The 23,655-nt window shown below is 35.8% G+C and overlaps 2 pseudogenes; both read left to right on the top strand.

Annotated features, from left to right (window-relative positions):
• The first annotated feature begins 869 nt into the window (after nt 1-869).
• LOC125136698 (olfactory receptor 4K13-like) lies at nt 870-1,796 on the top strand (annotated as a pseudogene).
• A 16,216-nt stretch (nt 1,797-18,012) lies between these two features.
• On the top strand, nt 18,013-18,944 carry LOC125136697 (olfactory receptor 4K14-like; annotated as a pseudogene).
• Nucleotides 18,945-23,655: the final 4,711 nt, after the last annotated feature.

Raw genomic sequence — 23,655 nt, 5'->3', positions numbered from 1 at the left:
AAGCTTACATTTGAGACTTGATTTATGTTTTAATTCATATTTTTTGAGTCTATCTCAAAATATGATCCTTGAGAATCCAGGATGTATTTTCTACATTTATAATTTCCGGGTTAAAAAACTCAATATTATTCTGTGAATATAAACTCACTGTGATTATTTTATTCATGGAGGTCTTTATCACACAAAGAGGCATCCAATATCATGTAGTCCAATTTTTTTTTTAATCTTTAATGAGGAGGAAATTTAACCATCAAAAGCAAAGTTACTTAAGGAGTTGCCATTGTGGCTTCATGGTAACTAGTATCCATGAGATGGCAGGTTCGATCTCTGGCCTTGCTCAGTGGTTTAAAGATCTGGCATTGCCCTGAGCTGTGGTGTAGGTTGCAGATGTGGTTCGGATCCAGCATGGCTGTGGTGTAGGTGGGTGACTACAGCTCCAGTTTGACTCCTAATCTGGGAACTTCCATATTCCACTGTTGTGGTCCTAAGAAAACAAAAAGAAAGAAAAAGGAAAGTTACTCATCCTGTGATGCCCAGTGAGTAGTTCAGCTAGGTGTTGTATTGAAGTCTTCTGATTCCAAGTTCACAACTTATACAATTGTGGTTTCATGTAATATTTTTATTTCTGTCTTTCAGAATGTATTTTCTGAATTCTACTGTTTTGTATAATTCTCTGGGCCATTCAGGAAATCATTGACCAACAAAATTTCCCAAAAGTAGAGGGTGCTTGTAAGTCCAATATCCTGTCTGAATAGCAAAAGTGGACATGAACACAAACAAGCCTTTCTGTAAAAACAGTTTTCTTCCTCCTTATTCTCACTCATTTTGATTATTATGGAATTAAGTTAACATCATGGTAAGTTGACAACATGGAAAAGACAGACCATTCAGAGGTATCTGAATTCATGTTGTTGGGACTTTCCAAATCTCAGAATCTTCAGATTTTTTCTTTCTGGGATTCTCTGTGGTCTATGTAGGGATTGTGTTAAGGAAACCTCCTCATCTTGGTTACTGTAACTTTTGATTCACACCTTCACACGCCAATGTATTTTCTGCTTATCAATCTCTCCTTTATTGATATGATCTTGGCTTCTTTTGCTACCCCTAAGATGATTGCAGATTTCCTCCGAGAACAGAAGACCATCTCCTGGTGGGGATGTTATTCTCAGATGTTCTTCATGCACCTCCTAGGCGGGAGTGAGATGATGTTGCTTGTAGCCATGGCAATAGACAGATATGTTGCCATATGCAAACCTCTCCATTACATGACTATCATGAGCCCACGAGTGCTCACTGGCCTATTGTTATCTTCCTATGCAGTTGGATTTGCGCACTCATCTAGTGCAATGGCTTTCATGTTGAAATTGCCCTTCTGTGGCCCCAATGTTGTGGACAGCTTTTTCTGTGACCTTCCCCTGGTCATCAAGCTTGCGTGCAAAGACACCTACATGCTACAGCTAGTGGTCATTGCAGACAGTGGCCTCCTGTCCCTAGTCTGCTTCCTCCTCTTGCTTGTCTCCTACACAGTAATCATTTACTCCGTTAGGCACCGCACTGCAAGTGGCTCCTCTAAGGCCTTCTCCACTCTCTCAGCTCACATCACAGTTGTGACTCTCTTCTTTGCCCCTTGTGTCTTTATTTATGTATGGCCCTTCAGCAGATAGTCTGTAGATAAGATTCTTTCTATATTTTATACAATTTTCACACCTCTCTTAAATCCTTTTATTTATACACTAAGGAATCAAGAGGTAAAAGCAGCTATTAAGAAGATAAGGAATGTATACATGTATGTGTAACTGGGTCACCAAATTGACAAAACACTGTAAACCAGCTATAATGGAAAAAATCATTATATAAAAAATAAAATAGAGTAAGGAAGCCAGTGGAACCTAATCAAACTTACAAGCTTTTGCACAACAAAGGAAACCATCAAAAAAAAAAAAAGACAACCTAAAAATGTAAGAAAATAGTTGCAATGATGCAACCTACAAGGGCTTAATCTCCAAAGTATGCAAACAACTCATATAACTCAATAGCAAAAAAACCAAAAACCCGATTGAAAAATGGGCAGAGGACTTGAATAGATATTTCCAAAGAAGACATATTGATGGCCAACAGACGTGTAAAAAAATGTTCAGCATCACTAATTGCTAGAGAAATGCAAACCAAAACCACTGTGAGATACCACCTCACACCCATCAGAATGGCTATCATTAAAAAGTCTACTAATAACAAATGCTGGAGAAGGTGTGGAGAAAAGGGAACCTTCCTACACTGTTGGTGGAAATGTAAATTGGTACCACCACTATGGAAAACAGTATGGAGGCACCTTAGAAAACTAAATGTAGAACTATCATATGATCCATCAGTCCCACTCCTGGGCATACATCCAGATCAAAAATTTCATTGAAAAAAATACATTCACCCCTATGTTCATTGCAGCACTAGTCACAATAGCCAAGATATAGAAACAACCTAACTGTCCATCAACAGATGAATGGATTAAAAAGAAGTGGTACATAAACTCAAAGGAATACAACTCAGCCATAAAAAGAACAAAATAATGCCATTTGCAGCAAAATGGATGGAACTAGAGATTCACATACTAAGTGAAGTCAGAAAGAGAAAGACAAATACCATATCTGGGATCTAATATATGCACAAATGAATCTATCTACAGAAAAGAAACCAACTCATGGACATAGAGAACAGATTTGTGGTTGCCAAGGGTGGGGGAGGGAATGGGATGCACTGGGAGTTTGGGGTTAGTAGATGCAAACTACTGTATCCATTCGAGAGGATAAGCAATGAGAATCTGTTGCATAGAACAGATTACTATATCCATTCACTCTTGATGAACATGATGGAGCATAATGTGAGAAAAAGAATATGTGTATAACTAGATCACATTGCTGTACAGAAGAAATTGACAGAACATTTTAAATCAACTATAAATACATACATACATACATACATAAGTTGAAAGTTATAACTCCTAGCAAAAACTGAAACAAGTTTACAAGGAGCTTGCATGCCATCTAGTGACTGCAATCTCCTGTGTTTCTTTCCTAGTTTAAATAAGAAACCAAGAATTAGAAAGGAGAATTTATGGGACTTCCCATCATGGCTCAGCGGTTTATGAATCTGACCAGTATCCATGAAAACACAGGTTCAATCCATGGCCTCAGTTAGTGGGTTAGGGATCTGGCATTGCCATGAGCTGACCTGTGGTTTAGGTTGCAGACTCGGCTCGGATCTGACATTGCTGTGGCTGTGATGTAGGCCAGCAGCTACAGCTCCAATTCGACCCCTAGCCTGGGAACCTCCATATGCCACAAGGGTATGGAGAAGTTACAATAATGGGCTTTCTGATTTCCTCAAAAGGCAATCTAGATGTTGTCCTAAACCCCATGCCTTCTAAAGAGGCAGTCAAGCTTATTACTAAAATATCCATCTTCACAGACAAATTTTAACATTATTTTAAGAGCTTTCCTTACTCTAGTACCTATCAGCTGAGTCCAGAATTCCAGTGGACATCACAAACTGTAAGTCACCACTAGGAATTAAACTATTCTGAAAAAAGCAAGGCAGGCAGGTAACAAGAAATTTTCTAATGTCAAAATAATTGTTTATGATTTTTCCTACCATAGATTTAAAAAGCTAAGTCTTTAAGGCCTCTGAAAGCATGGATGAGCCTTCCAAATTTCAGAAGGAATTAAATACATGCAATACATGTCATTATCTTAATTTGCAAGATCATAACCCTTTGTTCAGAATTGTTCTCCCAAATGATTATATTTTGTTCATAACTGGTCAGATAGGTTGCTATGTCTCAAAAAGAATTGAGTCTACTCAAGAGTGTTGGAAAGCAATTCTTCTGCCTGTATTCAAAATAAAGATTTTGGAAAATTGATAAAATTGTATGAAATTAAGTAAATAACTAGCTTGTCTAGTAAAGTCTTTGAGTATCTCAGTGTTGTTAGCTAGTTGCTGTTTTTAATCCCCATTCTTATTGTGTAAGTGAACTGAGGAAAAGGGGCTTTATAATTTTACCTAAGTTTCTACATCTAGCAAGTAAAAAAAAAGTGAGATACAAACTCAATCTGTTTTTTGAAGCTATGCACTTCTTTATCATTCTTATGCTGCTTCTAACAGTGTTACTCAAATTTTGGAAACTACACTTCCCAAAATCCAGAAAGAGTTTAAAACGTAACAGAGGGAATCTGAGTCCATGGACAAATAATGTAATTTATTGCTTTTATACATTCACAACAAAAAAAGTGATATGTTCTTCCAATGAAAGGATTGAATACTTTCTCCAATAAGTTTCTCAAGGAGGGATGCAGTTATAGAAGGCTCAAGATAGAGATTAGTGGAGGTCCTGTCATGGCACAGTGGAAAAGAATCTGACTAGGAACCATGAGGTTGTGGTTCGATCCTTGACCTCGTTCAGTGGGTTAAGGATCGAGCCTTGCTGTGGCTATGGCGTAGGCCAGCGGCTACAGCTCTGATTGGAACTCTAGCCTGGGAACCTCCATATGCCATGGGTGCAGCCTAAAAAAAAAAAAAGCCATCCTCTCAGCTCAAGCCTGATAAGGCCCATGTTTACTGTAGCAGAGGTGTGGACCCTGAGGAACCAGCAGGCCTCTCCTGGGACCTTTGTGGAGCAAGCTAAGCCACCTTGGAAATCAGAATTAAGCAGAATACTTTTATGTCCAATATTTACAGATGCTGTTGGGAAGTAATAATAAATAGATGCTGAATGTGGGGAAAAGTGCTATAGAACACTATAACTCTTAAGACTCACCTGCTCACAAGTATTGGAGTTTTGGAAACAACTACATATGATAAATATGATGAAATTTACAAATAGTGTTATTATAAAAAGCTAAACACAAAACAGCAAAGAATTTATACTTTTAGCGATAGAAATTTAATAGAGGTGTAGTGGGTAGAATAGCATCCTGACAAATTCGTGTCCATCTGGAATTTCAGAATGTGACCTTACTTGGAAATACAGTACTTGAAGATGTAATTAAGATAAGGATCTAAATGAGATCATACTAGATTAGAGTGGTCCCCAAAAACAGTGAGAGTGCCCGAAGGAAACAGAAAAGGACACACAGATACTCAGACAAAAGTCATGTGAAGATACAGGTAAGGAGAAATTGGAGTTATGCAGCCACAAGCCCAGGTACATCTCAGGCTGCCAGAAGCTGGAGAAGGCAGGGCAGGATCCTTCCTTGGAGCCTTCGGAGGGAACATGGCCCTGCTGACACCTTGACTTCAGACCACTGCCTCCTGCCTCCAGGATATGGGACAATATATTTCTGTTGTTTGAAGCCATGATGCTTGTGGTAATTTGTTATGGTAGCCCTGGAAATTAATAGGACCAACAAAACTGGCTTCTTGTACAAGGGAAAAAAATAAGCTAAATAAAAATTTGCACCTTCAAATTAACAATAAGAATCTAATGTTGAATGATGTGAATTGATGGGAGTATCAAGTAGTGTTAGTGGGAGGGACAACCACTTTGGAGAGAATTTTGGCATTGTTTAATGAAATTAAGTTTATGCACACACTGCTACCAAGCAGTTCCTCTTCCTTCCTCACTGGTTCTCAGAAAGCGACTGATGTGCCTTAAGGTCCATGTGGATGGACCTATCACTAAGCCTTAAGGCACCCCCTTTCCCCTGTGCAACACCAAGCCTGACCAGGTGCCAGTCCCAGTTCAGCCACCAGCTAGCCCCTGGGAAGATTTTAAGATGTCCTCTGGGGACTGGTTTGGGGGGTCCCCTTCTGTATCAGCCCTCCCCAGGAAGGCTTTTGGTTCAGTGTAAATGAGAGAGGCCAATGTGGAGGAGAGCTAGGGCAGAGGAGGGTCTGAGAGGCAGGAAGTCTGCTCCACTACCTGCCTCTACTTTCCCTTGGGAGGTCATTCAGCAGTGGCTCTCTGAGCTGTCACCTCTTCTGAGAACTCAGTCTCTGCTGGCCATCTCTTCACTCAGCTCCACTGTGCTCTCAACTCTGCCTGAAAGTTCCCCCAAGCAGTCACACCATTGATCATGGTCTGGATGAGGACCATGTCTATGTCAACAGCACCCAGACCAGCATCTGGCACACCTAAGGTGAGACACAGAGAGGTTAAGCAACATCCAAAAAATAGCCAGCAAATCAGGAGCAGAGCTGATCTAGGACTCCCATGTTTAATCACAAAGCTAGGATTCTCTGTTGTGGGTGGCTTAAGAAGGAATCAATAGGAAGTGCATGCTGTAGGAGGAGACAACATCTTGGTGCAGCACTCTGGCTCTGCCATCTGAGGAAAAAGGAACTCTACTGAAATGAGAGCTCGGCATGCACTAAGGAAGCTCATTTCTAATTTCATTGTGGGGTTTGGTGTCCCTTTTCATTATTAAAAAAATTACTCATCTCAATATTTGTCCTCAGAGAAAACCTAGAGCAGATATACAAAGTAGTAGAGCAAAATGTCTTTATAGAAATAACTTCAAGCTAAAACACTAAACTTTTTGAAATTACCCCAACTAAAACACTGATCAATCATAATATCTAGAAAAATCTGCCATAGAGTAGGAATTAAATGTTTGCTCAATAAATTAAACAAAATAAGTTTTCTTAGTGTGTAACAAGTTGATGTGAATGTTATGTTTGTTCCTAGCAAGACCCATAAAATAAATAATGAAACCATGTAGTGTTGATGAGAGAACATTAATTAAATACTAATATTTGAGTGAATTTGTTATCAGTCACACTAGAGAAAATTCCTCTTCATTAAAGTCTTTTGCTGACTTCAGTGACTCCATCAATCTCACACTGGCATAGCCTGTAGCTAATGTTAAACACTCAATGTATAGTAGTTTTTGAGAAGTTGAGCAGTTGATTCTATGTCCTTGATGATATTTTACCTAAACCTGACCTCCCAGTTTAGAATTAACACCCTCTTTTATTTGTACCCACTCTCCATGCTTAATGGCATTATCATTAGAAGCTTAACTTTTTATTGCATTTTTTGACATACCACTGTCAAATTATCCCTTGAGACTTGGGATGATGTGTCATTTTTTTTTATTCCCACTAGATTATTGCACAGTCTCTGACATATAATAGGTTCTCAGGAAAGATTTGTTTTAATCAATTAATAGCATAATCATATGACGAAATTTAAAGATTTAAGGGGAATCAATTATGTCCTAACCTTTTCCAGTTTAGTGTGGCAGTGAAATGGTCAGTTAATATTTAAGAAGACAAGAATGACAATGGGTTTGAAGGAGGGTAACCAGAATAGTTGCAGGTTACCTATAGAAATCCCAATTTATATGTCCATGTTAAATATATTGATCTCTTTTTACCTGTATGTATCTATGTATATCAAGAACTCTATGCACATCAAGAACTTTCCCTTGTTTAGAACAATTTTTGCACTATGCACTGAAATAAGTGCCATTTTCAAAAAATGTTTAATAAGTATCTAGGTTGCACTAGTCATTGTTAGGTAGTAGAGTAGGTTTGACTAAAAGATCCCTGATTTTGAAACTTGTTTAGACATTTCCACCAAACATGTTTGCTAATACTATAATTTAACAGACACTGTTAGAGGTTTTATTTTCTTTTAATCTTTAGAAATATGAGATCATATTTCTGATATAAGCAGCTATGGCCTGCAGTAGTCAGATAACCAGAGTGTGCATGGAAGCCTGGGAATCCTAAAGAAAGCAGCAGAGGTAGAAAAGACAAGTGAGCATTAAGGAAGTAGCTGCTGTATGAAAAGTGTTAGTGTTCTTCATAACTTAGAGCACATACAGATTGGCCAAAGAATTTATTTTATAGGCTAGGGTAGCTTTTTTTTTTTTTTTAAGTCATGGAGATCAACTCTAAAGAGTTTTGAGAAAAAAGTTTCATGACAGAAGAAGCAGTAAAAGTCATCAAAGGTAGTCTTAGAAATGTTTCATGAGGACAATTGACAAAATAATCTTAAACACAGGAGGAAAAAACAACTAAATCACAATAGACTAACCCCATAAGACCATCAGCTAACTTTTCATCAGGAATTTATGGGCCAGAAGGGGTATATTCAATGTGCTGAAGGAAAAAATATCACAACCTAAAATACTCTATCCTCAAAATATTCATTCAGAATTGAAGAGATCAGGATTTTCCCAGACAAGGCAAAACCAAAGCAGTTCATTACCACTAAATAGGCCTTACCAGAAATGGTAAAGGGTCTTCTTCAAGGGGAAAAAAAATAGTAAAGGTCTTTTTTCTCTTTAAGTATTTATTCTAAGTATTTTATTCATTTGATGCAATGGTAAATGGGATTGTTAGCCTAATTTCTCTGATCATTTGTTGTTAGTATATAGAAATGCAGTCAAGTTCTGTGTATTAATTTTGTACCCTGTGATGTTGCCAAATTCATTGATGAGCTCTAACAGTTTTCTGGTAGAGTCTTTAGGATTTTCTAGGTATAGTATCATGTTGTCTGCAAACAGTGATAGTTTTAAACCTACCTAAAGAGACAAAAGACCTGTACTCTGAAAACTATAAGATGCTGATGAAAGCAATCAAAGATGACACCAACAGATGGAAAGACATACCATGCTCTTGGATTGAAAGAATCGATATTATCAAAATGACTATACTACCAAAGGCAATCTACAGATTTAGTGCAATCCCTATCAAATTACCATGGACATTTTTCACAGAACTCAAACAAAATATTTTAAAGTTTGTTTGGAAGCACAAAAGACCCAGAATAGCCAAAGCCATCCTGAGAAAGAAAAACGGAGCTGGAGGAATCAGGCTCCCTGACTTCACACTATACTACAAAGCTACAGTCATCAAAACCATATGGTACTGGCACAAAGACAGAAACATTGATCAGGGGAACAGGATAGAAATCCCAGAATTAAATCCACGCACCTATAGTCAACTAATCTATGACAAAGGAGGCAAGACTATACAATGGAAAAATGACAGCCCCTTCATTAAGGTGCTGGGAAAACTGGACAGCCACATGGAAAAGAATGAAATTAGAACACTTCCTAACACCATACACAAAAATAAACTCAAAATAGATTAAAGACTAAGTATAAGGCCAGATACTATAAAACCCTTAGAGGAAAACAGGCCAAACACTCTCTGACATAAACGACAGCGATATCTTCTCAGATCCACCTCTTAGAGTAAAGACAGTAAAAAAATAAATAAATAAATGGGACTTAAAAGTTTCTGTACATTAAAGGAAACCCTAAACAAAATGAAAAGACAACTCACAGAATGGGAGGAAATCACAGAATGGGAGTAAATCTTGCAAATGAATCGACTGACAAGGGATTAATCTCCAAAATTTATAAACACCTCCTACCACTCAATACCAAAACAACAAACAACCCCATCAAAAAATGGGCAGAAGACCTAAACAGATAATTCTCCAAAGAATACATACAGATGGCCAAAAAACACATGAAAACATGTTCAACATCACTAATTATTAGAGAAGTCAAAATCACCTATGAGGTACCAACTTACACCTGCCAGAATGGCCATCATCAAAATGTCGACAAACAATAAATGCTTGAGAGGGTGTGGAGAAAAAGAACCCTATTCCACTGTTGGTGGGAATGTGTGTTTGTGCAACCACTGTGGAAAACAGTATGGAGATTCCTCAGAAAATTAAAAATAGAACTACCATTTGATCCAGCAAACCCACTCCTAGGCATCTATCCAAAGAAAACTATGACTTGAAAAGATACATGGATTCCAGTGTTCATTGCAGCACTGTATACAATAGCTAAAACATGGTAACAACCTAAATGTCCATTGACAGAGGAGTGGATCAAGAAGATGTGGTACATATGCGTGATGGAATATTACTCAGCCATTAAAAGGAATGAAATACCAGCATTTTTAGCAACATGGATGGACCTAGAAATTATCATGGTAAATGAAGCATTCAGACACTGAGACACCAACATCAACTGCTATCACTGACATATGGAATCTAAAAAAAGGACACAGTGGACTTCTTTGCAGAACAGATATTGACCCACAGACTTTGAAAAACTTACAGTTTGCAAATGAGACAGGTTAGGATTGGGGATGCGCTGGGGGTTTGGGATGGAAATGCTGTAAAATTGGGTTGTGATGATAATTCTACAACTATAAATGTAATAAAATTAACCAAGTAATAAGGAAAAGGCACAACTAGAAATAAAATATACGAAGGGATTAAGTTCATTATTTAAATCTTTAGTGAAATACATAGCATCTGGTCCCTCTTCTGGAACATTGTCAACTGATGGGCTCACTGGTATTATAAACTAAACCCATTTGATTGTGCCAAACTCTCATAGTCTTTGACCTCTTCATTGATAATAGATCAAGGCAGTTCTAGAATATTACCTCATTTATTCTGGACCATCATTTTCCCCAGATTTCCAAGTATAAAATCCTAAATCATAGGAAAGTGCATCCATATTGATTAATTCTCTCTTGTTTAGACTGCATTTCACCCCCACACAATGTGCAAACCCTCAATATCCATTCATATGTGTGCCCTCTTGATTTTTACCACTGCATATTAACCAGCTCGTAAAGCTCCTTTGGTGAATTTTTTTTTTCCTTTCATTTCAGAGCAGGCTCAGCACTCCTCTTGTCTTAATCTTATGTGACTACGTCTTAGTAATTTGTCTACAAGTAATGAGGTGAAGCAGGGCAAATCATGAGGTGAACATGTATTGTCTTGCCACAGATACACAGCCATTTGGGCTTTTGCATTTTCTCCAGGCAAAGTGAGGTTGCTGTCTTCCAGAAAAAAGGAGGAAGGCTCTTTTACTGGCCCAAATGTTCAAAGGATCATGGGAATTCAAGGTTTTCAAATGTATGCTTCCAGATATTCTCATATTAGATACTAGGTCCTAATGTTTCCTCTTCCAGAGTCATGACTTCATTATCAAATTATTGCCACAGCTGTAAATTAGGCCTTATTTATAACTATGCTATTTTCACAATTGATATTTTTCCTAATTTTAAGCCCAGCCTTCCCCATGATCATACACTGTGGGGATCTCTTTATATTCTGTCACAGTGCCAACTATTTTTCACCGAAATGATAAATGGCTAATCTGAGCCTATTAATTTCCTTTGTCATCACTTTGATACTAGTTCAAAACAATCAGCCACTCCCTAGTTCTTTCAGAGTATTGTGCTCCCTTATCTCTCTAATTCTAGAATTATTTAGTAATCTTCTACCTCTAGCCCAACTTAAATAATCAGAGGAGAGAGTCTTGGTTATTTTGATACTACAGTATTCCAGAGGTTATCCTCACCACCACCGATGGAGCCTGTTGCCTTTGGGACTGTGAGTGATTCAGTTTCAAAATTCCCTTCTGAGAAGTTGCTCTTTAGGAGGGAACTGTGTGTGATTGGGTCACTTTGCTGCACAACAGAAATTAAAGAAACACTGTAAATCAACTATACTTTAAGTTAAATAAAAGGGGAGAACTACATCTAGTAGTAATTGTCCTGTTTTGCATTTATTCAGAAATCTCTCAGTCAGGATTTGTATCTCAGAGACACATGATCCTATATGTATGAGTACATATAGTTTTACTAGGGGAAGTGAGTCTAGCAAAAAAAAAAAAATTAAAAGGGGGTTATTTCCTCCTAGAGTGAGGAAGTGAGGCAAAGGAGAAATAGAAGCCAGTAAGAGTACGTCATCTGGCAATCAGCCATTGTAGGCAACTGAAGCTTAATCCTACCATGGAGTTCTGGAAGGTAGTTCAGAACATGTGTCTAGAAATTACTTAGTCTTTGGAGAGATGGAACTGGGGTATTTATTGGCATTAGTTAGAGATTGCTTTCAGGCATCAATTCCCTGACCCTCCCTTCCTTGATGTGTAGGTAGAGCAAATTTATCCGAAGAGAGCTATTGATGAAGAGAGGCAAGTGCCTGCCCTTTGGACTCATGATAACTTGTAAATAAATGGTAACTACTGAGAATAGCAAGGTATTGACAAAATCTGTTACACTGTGAAAATCTCCAAATTTACATATATAGTTCAGACTTCAGAACTCCAGACTTATATATTCAAGAGACTATTCAACCTCCTCATTTTGATTCAAAGTTAGCATTTCAACATTAATATGTTCACAATTACCCTCTTAATCTTCCTCCCAAACTGTCTATAAATACAGCTTTTGTGGTCTTATTTAGCAGTAAATTTATTCTTCTAGTTTCTTAGATTACAATATTTAGAATCATGCCTGACTCCTCCATTATAGTTACAGTCTATAATAACTTTCAGGAAATTCTATTTGCTCTCATTTCAAAAGACACATAGAGTCTGACTACTTCCTTTCACTTCTATTGTAACTTTCCTATGTGAGCCATCATTACAGCTGGCCTGATTTAGGAAAACCGCTACTTACCTGGCCTCCTAGCTTCCATCCTTGCTTTTACAACACAGCAGTTAGATCTGATCTGAAGCATGATAATTATTGTCACTCCTCTACTCTAAAACTGGCCACGTCTTACATTGCTCTACTTCACTCAGAAGAGAAGGCAATGAGCTACTGGAGACTTACAGGGCCTTATATGATCTGTGTGTCATCCATAATTGCTCATCTGAACTCATTTCCAGCTACTTGCCTCTTTAGTTACAGATGTTATTTGAAAATATTAGATAACACCCCTAGGTGCATTTGGACTAGCCATTCTTCCCATGTTTTACTTTCCGCATATATGTACATGCTAATCTCTTCTCTTCCTTTCTGTTTTTGATAAAGTCATCTCCTCAATGAGGCTGATTTTTAATATCCTGTATGTGGCCCAACATGCCACCCCACATCTGGCATCCCTATGTTCCTTAACCTGTTAGCCTTTTTTCAAAGGGTTCTTTTCTATATTTCCAAAGTGTCTAGCTGAAAGTTGTATTGACTTTTTTTCTGACTAACAAGAAGAGAGGCAGCATTCTGCAGTTTAAGAATATGAACTTTGGAGTCCAAATGCCTGAGTTAGAACACCAACTCTGCTACTGAAAATTCATTTGTCTTAACATATTAGGCCTCAGTGTCCTCATTTGTAAAGCAGTAATGATGGTGTTTCTCTTAGACTTTTCATTAGACTTTTATGAAAATTATTTGAAAATATCAGCGTAGTGCTAACATAAACATTCAATTGATGTATTATTTAAATTTGTATTGTTATTTTATCATTGCATTATCTGTTTTCATCATAGCTAACCAAGAGTTTGATATATTTACTCTAAATTTGGTATATGAATGAAGGTTTACATTAATTTTCATGTTTGATGTTTATTAAAGTAAGATTTTTTAATGTCCATTGGCCTGTTATTCTCATCATTTAAAGAAAAATTTTCTTATGTTCTTTGTTCATTATTCTCTTCAAGTTATCATTACTTACTGATTTGTAAATATTTATTCTCTGTATTAAAGGGATGTTAGGCCTTAGTCATCAGGTCTATAACAGCAGCTCTGGAACTGTGTGTGTGTTAGAATAAAAAGCGATTTCATTTTGGCAGACCCAGGCCTGCCAGGATATATGGTTCACTGGGTGGGTAGAGCACATGCTGGATGTCAGCCTCACAGACCCTTTGTCCAGTTACAATCTGCTTTTCTCAAAGTTTACCAATTTAAATGTCAATCTCATCCAAAACACCCTCCAGGTAAACACTTAAAATTAATCATCAGGTTTAGTAACTCCTTCCCTACCTCCAAATCAAGTATTCACTTTTGTCGGTTGTCACAAACTTCTCTGTAATTCTTGGCTTCACATTATATATCTGAACCTACCTAATGGGTGCATTTCAGAAGCAAATGACATTGATGTATGTAGCCTACTTCTACAGTCTTTAGCAATTATGGTCTCTGTGTTTTAAGTAGAGAACCAGAAGCTTAGAAAGCTTTCATCATTGCTTTTAGCCAACCACAATCTAATGACAGTTTAGAACTTGAGTCTTTTTACTACATGCAGATGCTGCCTTGGCAGGAAAATCTGTTATAAATTTGATTTAATGTATACATTTAACATGGAATTCAATGTCATGTGGATAGTTGTAACTGTGATTGTCATTCATTGGAACATTTTAAGATACTTTTAATTATCATACAACCGTTAGCAAGAGCTTGAATTAACTTAAAATGATTTGGGGAAGTAAGTGGGATAATAATTATAAATGATCTGCAAAGTAACCCACACACCAGGCCATTATACATGACCATATGAATCTGATTTTGGGAAAGCAAATATTTTGTGTTACATAAATCTGATGCTCCTAGAAGGAAAGAGCCTTCTCCAAAGTGTTATGCATGATCAAAGTTGCATCAAAGTAACATACAAGATTTTCAACATGTTTTTAGAATGTAACTTGATAATTCAATTACTTAAGAGGAAGGCACATTTTATACTCTTTAAACCAAAAATGATATATTATTATTCTGCTTGAATTATTAAAATAATTGCAGTTATGTGTATATAATCTGACAAATCTTTAAAATTTTATTCCATTGTCAACTGGGCAAATGAACATGGCATTACTGAAAATTTCCACCAGAAAATGGTTTATTCCCCAGCCTATGGTAATAATGGTAATCTGCCAACAATGACACATCTTTTAGGGATTCTTAATTTGATGGGAGAGAAGGTACAGATACTTATAAGTGAAGTCCAAGGGATACTCAAATCCAAAGTTTTCTACCTTCTTAAAGTGACACTTTACCTGAATTATTTTTTAGAAGCCAGGAAAAAGAGATAATTAAATCCTCACTTGCATAAAAAATATTCATGTTTTTAAAAGTTTCATTCAAGTATAGTAGATGTGAAATTCAAATTAAGGGATCTACAGTCAGCACTGTAGTTAGTAAAAATCTTTATAAAACACTGAACTAAATACAGTTATGTTTTAGGTTTACATGTGAAATATTTCATGGCCATAAAGAGAAAAATAGTAATAAAAGTACAGCCATTATAGTCTGTGATATATAAGCTAGGATGAATGTCAGAGTAATCTAAGTTTATGAAGAGTTTCTGAATTGTAACTTATAGCCATTCTGTCCACACAGGCATTTAATTTCAAGTTTATACTACCACTCTAATGCCAAAGTGTAGCAATTAAGTCTTTTAATAAAATGAGACAAAAGGAATTTTGAGTCCCTGTTCTCTTGACAAAAGTCTGTAGAGGTGGGTTCTATTTGAATGGTAAAATAGATGCAGTAACCATTAATTCCTATAGATTTAAAAATTTTATTTTCGTGTCTATTCACATCATTAGAATAGTTCAGATGTTGAACGTGTTGCTTTATTTCTCTGTCAAAACCTTACAAAATTATTATTTCATGTTATAGTCTTCAATTTTATAAAGGGTCCATAGTAAAATCTAATACAAAAGTTCTGCAGCTTTTGAAATTTTTCATGAAGAACTCTGTTGAATGCCTTTATAAAAAGGTTTATACAGTAACTTACTTTTAGTGAGGAGAGTGAGGCATCAGTTTATTTCTCATGATAAATTAATAATGGGATCTATACATCCCACTCTACTTCTTCTGGAAGCTCAGAAATACATTTAATTTTCCAGTCACTCATATATGATTGGAAATACCACTCCTCCCAAAATTATTTCATAGGCTTTATGCTCTGGTCCTGAAAAATATATCTTTCATTGAAAAATTTCATCCTGTATCCTCTCAGAAATAGTTTATGAACAATAAATCTACAAAAGAATTATATCATTGGCTTTTTAATCCCAAACCTAACCAATGGGGAAAAAATGACAAAAGTAATAATAAAAAATTGTGAGATATGTAGAATTATATAAACCTTTGGTTACTTGATTTATTTTCCTTCATTTCGATTGGTTTCTATGTTGACTTAAGTGAAGATGAGAAACTGCTGGTCTTATACAGGTATGGTCTGAGTGAGTGAGTGTGTGAATGAGCAAATCAGAAAAGAAGATCAGTTTACTAAAAATAATTGAGTTTTACATTTAAAATGAGTAAGTTTGTGTGACTGGGTCACCTTGCTGTATAGTGGAGAATTGACAGAACACTGTAAACCAGCTATAATGGAAAAAATAAAGATCATTATAAAATAAAATGAGTAAATTTTATGGTAGGCAAATTATATCTTCATAGAGTACACTAATAAAAGATTCCATGCAGGCTTGACATGGGAGAAACCCTAACTCTATTGCTCTGTGGGAAGCAGTAGCTTGAGCTTGAGTATCAACTGGAGCATAAGATATGATTTTCTTGAACCAGATCTTCCTTATCATTCAGTTAATCATAAGCATTATAACAAATTATACCATAAGGGTTTTTTTCATTTTTGCACAAAAATTATAAAGAAGTGCATTAATAAAATACTAGTCTAAATTCCTGCTAGCATGGCATCAGTCTATACTCTTTTCTCTCTCCCCTCAGATATGGAATTTGCTGATTATAGCCCAATTTCCAGCCTTTTGAAATATTTTTTGTGAACTCTGTCATATTTCTGTTATCCATAGACTTGATAATTACATTGTCTTATCTGGGATGTTGATGAAGAGCACAGTTTAGGAAAGGGTCCCTTGGCCATGACTAGGGGCTGTTCTCCCTGATATCATAGATTAACACTTTAAAATTTTATGTATCTGTGCTGTTATTTAACTCAATTTTTCCTCAAAGACATTACCAGAAAATATGATAAGTGCCATTGTATAATTCACATATAGCACAATAATGTCACTCTCCCCAACTTACTAAACAACACATACAAATTGAGTTTACAATCTGGCACCTATGCTACATTTATACAGTGTTCCAAATATGTTTTATACCTGGGTCATACTTTTTAGCTTAAAGAAATATATTTCCTTTTAATTAGCCATCATGGGATGAAATCTACTTCTCTCAGATTCAGAAAACATGTTGTTTGGTGTTTCGGTTCATAGATATGGCCACCCATCACATGACTTTACCAGAATTTGTTTTTGTGTTTGTGTCAGTAAATGGAAAGAGAGGACCTGATAATATATATACAATTGTCTTGTTTTACATGTCAGCACTATTTTTTATTTATTTATTTATTTATTTTATTTTTTATTTTTTATTTTTTTTTTACTTTCCCACTGTACAGCAAGGGGATCAAGTTATCCTTACATGTATACATTACAATTACATTTTTTTCCCACCCTTTGTTCTGTTGTAACATGAGTATCTAGACAAAGTTCTCACTGCTATTCAGCAGGATCTCCTTGTAAATCTATTCTAAGTTGTGTCTGATAAGCCCAAGCTCCCGCTCCCTCCCACTCCCTCCCCCTCCCATCAGGCAGCCACAAGCACTATTTTTTAAATTTAATTTTCTTGAAGTATAGTTGATTTACAATGTTATGTTAGTTTCTTCCATACAGCAAAGTGATTCAGCCATACATATACACATATCCATTCCCATGTAGTTTCTCACAGAACATTGAACAGATTTCCTTGTGCTATACAGCAGATACGTATTGACTAAGGCTTTTTTTTTTTTTTTTTTACTTAAGCTTTAGTATCAGTTCCTAGGTTTGATTCTTAAAGACAATTGCCATTGAGCAATGGTATTAACACAGATGAAAAGAACATAGTACCACTGAGAAAATCTTTATATTTTCAGTCATGCTAAAGATTTTTGGTTCACACTCTATACTTGAATAATTCTATGTTTTCCCATGCAAAAAAATCTAGCTAAGGGAGAAAAAAAAATGTTCCTACAAATTTCACCTATGCTGGAGTCTTCCAGAATGTTTAACTGCCCCTGAGAAAACACTGAAGTCTCAAAAAGGGAAGTATACATGTTGGTATAGGCTAGGTTTTGATCTTCTATATATTATACTGTCTTGTACAAATTAAAAATTATATTCAGATCACATTTAGTTGATCACTTTCATGTGCTCAGTAATTAACAGGAACTTTCACTGGTATCTCTTTTATATAGATTTAGAGCAAAATCTGAAACCTGAGATAATGGACCTGCAAAATTATTCCTTGGAGTCAGAATTTGTATTACATGGACTCTGCAATTCACAACATCTCCAAAAATTTTTCTTTATTTTCTTCTCTGGGATCTATGTGGCTCTTATGCTGGGTAACCTCATCATCGTGGTCACTGTGATTTCTGACCCCCACTTGTACTCCTCCCCGATGTACTTCCTGCTGGGGAATCTCTCTTTCCTGGACATATGGCTTGCCTCATTTGCCACCCCCAAGATGATCAGGGACTTCCTTAGTGATTGAAAACTCATCTCCTTTGGAGGATGTATGGCTCAAATCTTTTTCTTGCACTTTGTTGCTGGGGCTGAGATGGTACTGCTTGTTACCATGGCATATGACAGATATGTGGCCATATGCAAACCTTTGCATTACATGACCATGATGAACTGGCAGACTTGTATCAGGCTGGTGTTGGTTTCATGGGCCATTGGATTTGTGCACTCCATCAGTCAAATAGCCTTTACTGTAAATTTACCTCACTGTGGCCCCAATGAGGTGGACAGCTTCTTCTGTGACCTTCCTCTTGTGATCAAGCTGGCCTGTGTGGACACCTATGTCTTGGGTGTACTTATGATCTCAGACAGTGGGTTGCTGTCGATGAGCTGTTTTCTGCTCCTCCTGATCTCCTACACTGTTATCCTCATCACTGTCCCAACAGCAGGCTGCCGGCGGGGTATCCAAAGCACTCTCAACCTGCTCTGCACATATCATGGTAGTCACGCTCTTCTTTGGGCCCTGCATTTTCGTTTATGTGTGGCCTTTTAGTTGGTTCTCTGTGGACAAGGTCCTCTCTGTGTTTTACACAATTTTTATTCCACTCTTGAACCCCCTTATCTACACACAGAAATAAGGACATGAAAATAGCTCTGAAGACACTGAGAAACCAACATGTGACTTTTCCCTGAATTTCAGTTCTGCAGAGAGCTACATGTTCTTATTAATTCAGAGATGTATTCTTTAATATGATTCTACTCAAAGATTTCATTCTGACATTGTATTAGCAAAATTTGTATTGTATTATATTAGAGGAATAATTATTTATTCCAAAATATACATAATTTTATATGCTATCATATATATAATTACTCAAACAATATATATTTACTAGTCCCGCACATACACTTTGTATGAATTCTAGTTTTTCTTTTTTATTAAGCCAGATTTGCATTACTAATTTATTTTGTCTAAAAATTGATTAAAATGAATTTTTATTTCCTAATCATATTCCAGCATAGCAAGGGCTGTTTGTAAGTATTCACAACATGAAACATTTGTCATAAAGAAGCTAGAATGAGAATAATAATGCCTTGTGAATCTCTGTCCTTGTTTTAAAATATTGAAAAAGGAAACATGATTTGAATATCCTATTATTTTAAAAGCATTTTTTTATGTGTATGTGTATTATATTTAAACTTTTTATTTAAAAAAATGAAACTGTCAGTGGTATTCAGTTACAGAAGTTAATTTTAACATGGGAAAATCAGTATTTTATGGCTACATATTTCCTAAGCTTAAGCACACCAGTGGTATGATAGAGTTATCATTTGGTATGCATTGGATTATTAAATTAATAAATTTTCACCAGTGATTGATTTTAAATAAACATTGCATTGTACTAAGTTGATTCTGTCCCTAAGATGTCCCTAAGATGACTAAGTTGAGTCATCCGATTTCCCTTATGACTACAGTCATACACGTGTCCATAAACACTAAAAGTACACAGAAGGAAAACAACTTCTGCCTTAGGATAACCTTCTATGCAGTCACCTTCCTTGCCATCGTGATAACACTGTGTTTTGACTTTATAGGCTTTAGATATGGCCAATTTTATGATTACACTCATTTTTGTGAACATTAAAAGATCTTAAAAGAAAATCAATATCTGTCCTAGGATTAATTTATTGGGTTTTATTGACATAATGCTGATGTTTTCCTTTACAAATTTTGGACATAGCTATTTTTACCATCAAAGATATGGCTGATACTATTTACACATCTATTTATTCAGTTAACAAATGTTTGTCAAGCCCCCCTAGCACTGAGCTATTCCCAATTTAGTGGAATAAAGTCAATTATATAAATAATCACAAAGTATACTTCAAAACGAGAGCAATAATAGAAATAAACATGATGTGCTCTGAGAGCACATGAGAGGGAAACTAACCCATTTTTGATGTTTAGCAAAGACTTCAATTATTTTTTTTTATTTCTAGGATTCTGGATTCTCTTCTATTAATGCATACACACACACACACACACTCGTGCGCGTGCAAACACACACACACACACACGGTGCATTTTTAGTTTAGCATACTGCCAGTCATATAGTAAGTGCCCAAATAGATGCCAGATCCATTAAGATGTTTCTGCCTTTTTAGAACTACTCAGTATGTCCCATCCCCAATTTCTGTTCAAACTCTCCAGGTTGCTTTATCTGGATCCATGAGGATGGACATGGAGCATTATATTATCTGTCTAGGTGCAGAAATCCCTGGGTTTAGTTATTTGGGCATAGGCATGGAGAAATATCCTTTTTTACTGTATGTTGCCTCAGGTAATTCTAATTCACAATCATGATTGAGAACCACTGAATAATTGCTGACATTTTCAGTCTATAGGAATAGCTGCTATTAAGGGATGGTTGGAAGGATTTTCTTATGAAAGTGGTCTCTACTGCTGGATTAGGAAATATTCTTAGAAATATATCACCAGGGGGAGTTCCCATTGTAGCTCAGTGGTAATGAAACTGACTAGTGTCCAGGGGGATGCAGGTTCGATCCCTGGCCTTGCTTGGTGGGTTGAGAATCCAGTGTTGCTTGAGCTGTGGTGTAGGTCGCAGACATGTCTCAGATCTGGCATTGATGTGGCTGTGGTGGAGATTGGCAGATACAGCTCCAATTTGATCCTTAGCCTGGGAACTTCCATATGCCATAGATACAGCCCTAAAAAGAGAAAAAAAAATTATCACTAGGATATACTAATTAAAATTTTGTTCCATAAAAATGACATTGTTTTTGGTCAGAAGACTAAGTCATTAAGTACTTTCTGTGGAGTTGATATCATCTTAAACATTCCTTCTTAAAGTGCAAACATTAAGAGATCTTCTCTCTGTGAAATATCAATTTTTAAAATGTAAGTATTAAAGTAGCATTTAAATCAAATTATTCTGTCTAATCTTATAATGTAAGTCATTTCTAAATGTTAAATTATGAAAAGAGACCCCCCTAATTCAAGGATTTCCATTTTAAGTAAAGTTCCATTCCTGTATATGGGGAAATTATTTTTTCATTTCTGTCTCTTCCTCTTTGATCTCAGATGAACTTTGAAGAAGAAAAGTTTAGAGAATTTTCTGTAGTACAAAATGTATCTCCATCCATAGCTTTTCCTGTCATTGCGCTCTTTCCTCAGGAGGGACTTGAGGATTTGCCCAAGGAAGTGACTCATATCTGCAGCTCTAAGGTTCTGTTTAAGAAACACTTTATCCACAGTTTCCAACATCTAGAATCTGATTTTCTCTCTATTAATAAAATAATATTATATATATATATATAATATTCTTGTTATATATATCCACACATATACACATATATATAATTCTTGTTTTATATGTATGCATGGATAATCTTTATTAAAATATAGTTGATTCACATTGTTGTGCTGATTTCTGCTGTAAAGTGACCCAGTCAAACGTATATATATGTTCCCTTTCTTATATCATCTTCTGTCATGTTCTATCCCAATAAATTGGACACTGGAAAGGTGAACAATAAAACTCAAAGGTGAATTCACAATTTTGCTCGATTATAAACTGAAAGCATTGACTGTAGGTAGTAGAGAGTAGTTCCGTGGCCAAATCTGGAGATGTTTTAGCAGCATGATAATATTTTTTACATTCTGTCAAGTGATATTTTGTATGAATTAGGAAAATAAGATAATTTTTCTTCATTAATATACTAATACAGGATTGCAGTGAGAAATTCAGTAAAATTTAACCATCTTTGGATAAATAATGCCAGGATAAATTCTGCTTTGGTTAAGGAACACGAATACAATATTTGCTTGAGACCGTGTTATCTTTTTTGCGCTAATAATTAGTGAGATAGATTAGAACTTTATGTTACCTTCTTTTTCCATTTGGCATTATAGTGGTCCTATAAAAATAAATTAAAGAACTTTCTCTTTTTGGAACATTTTAATATAAGGGAAGAAATGTATTTCCCAGAAAATTTAGTGAGATCATATATAAAGCTTTAACAGCCCAGTACCTTGTGAGAGAGATTAAGTAGGAGATAGTATTGCTAACAAAATTCAGGTTTTTTTGGTCTAATTTTTATTTTGATCTTTCCAGAAACTTGTCTTAATACTTATCAAATAAGTAACATTTTATTCAATATTTCTACCATTCATGGGCAAATTTTTTATTGAAAAATTACATACATTCAGAGGAGCATACAAATAGCAATTGCAAAGCTCAACAAAATTTCACAGAATGAACACACCTGTGTAACAAGTACCCAGACTGAGAAACATTACCAGTATATCTGAAGCTCTCTCACTCCCCTTCTATTCTCCACCCACTAAGCGTAACTACCATCATGGCTTTTATATATGTACTTATTTTTCTTTTTATGGACGCACTTGTGGCACATAGAAGTTCCTGGGCTAGGGGTTGAATCAGAGCTGCAGCTGAAGCCTTCCCCACAGCCACAGCAATGCCAGATTGGAGCTGCATCTGCAGCCTACACCACAACTCTTGGAATGCTGGATCCTTAACCCACTGAGCAAGGCCAAGGATTGAACCTGCATCCTCATAGTGATATCGAGTTCTTAACCTGCTAAGCCATGGAGAAAACTCCCATAATCATGACTTTTAATGCATACAGTATATTTTTCTTTTCTTGAACTTACAGAAATGAAATTATATAATATGTACTTGTGCCATAATTATGTCATCTGTAAATAATAACTTTTTCTTTTTGTTTAGGACAGTTATTGCTTTTAATTTATTTTCCCTATCCTAGTGCCTACAAAGAACCTCTAGCAAAATGTTATATATAAATGGTAGTATTGAGAATCCTTGGTTCCCTTCCTAGCTCATGTGAAAATCTTTTCAGAACCTCATATACTGATATTTTCAATAGATCTTTGTTAATATCCTCTTTAAGAGTAAGGAATTTCCTACTATTCTCAGTTTGCTAGAGAGTTTTATCTAAAATGAATGATGAATTTCATCCAGTACACCTTTTACAATTAAGAATTTAATAAACATCTAATTTTTATTTTATCTTTTGCTTTTGATGCTATTACTTGTACCATGGTTTTAGGACTTTTCTTTTAAAAACATTTTCAATTTTTGCATTGCCAGTGTATAAAAATACAATTTTTAAAAAACTTTTTATTTTATAGCACAGTATACAAGTGTGGCAAAAATGGTGGAGAGGTCATGTGTACTTTTCACTTAATTTCTCTCAATGCTCATAATTTATATGACAATAGTATGGGAGCAAATCAAGGAAACTGAAATTTTATGTATTTATATTATTCTATGCCATTTTATCACTTGTTAGATTCATGTAATCACCAACCCAGTTAAGAGCTAGAACGATTCCATTGCCA

The sequence above is a fragment of the Phacochoerus africanus genome, chromosome 9 (genome assembly GCF_016906955.1).
Source record: "Phacochoerus africanus isolate WHEZ1 chromosome 9, ROS_Pafr_v1, whole genome shotgun sequence".
Taxonomy (NCBI): domain Eukaryota; kingdom Metazoa; phylum Chordata; class Mammalia; order Artiodactyla; family Suidae; genus Phacochoerus; species Phacochoerus africanus.
This window is presented reverse-complemented; position numbering and strand designations above follow the sequence as displayed.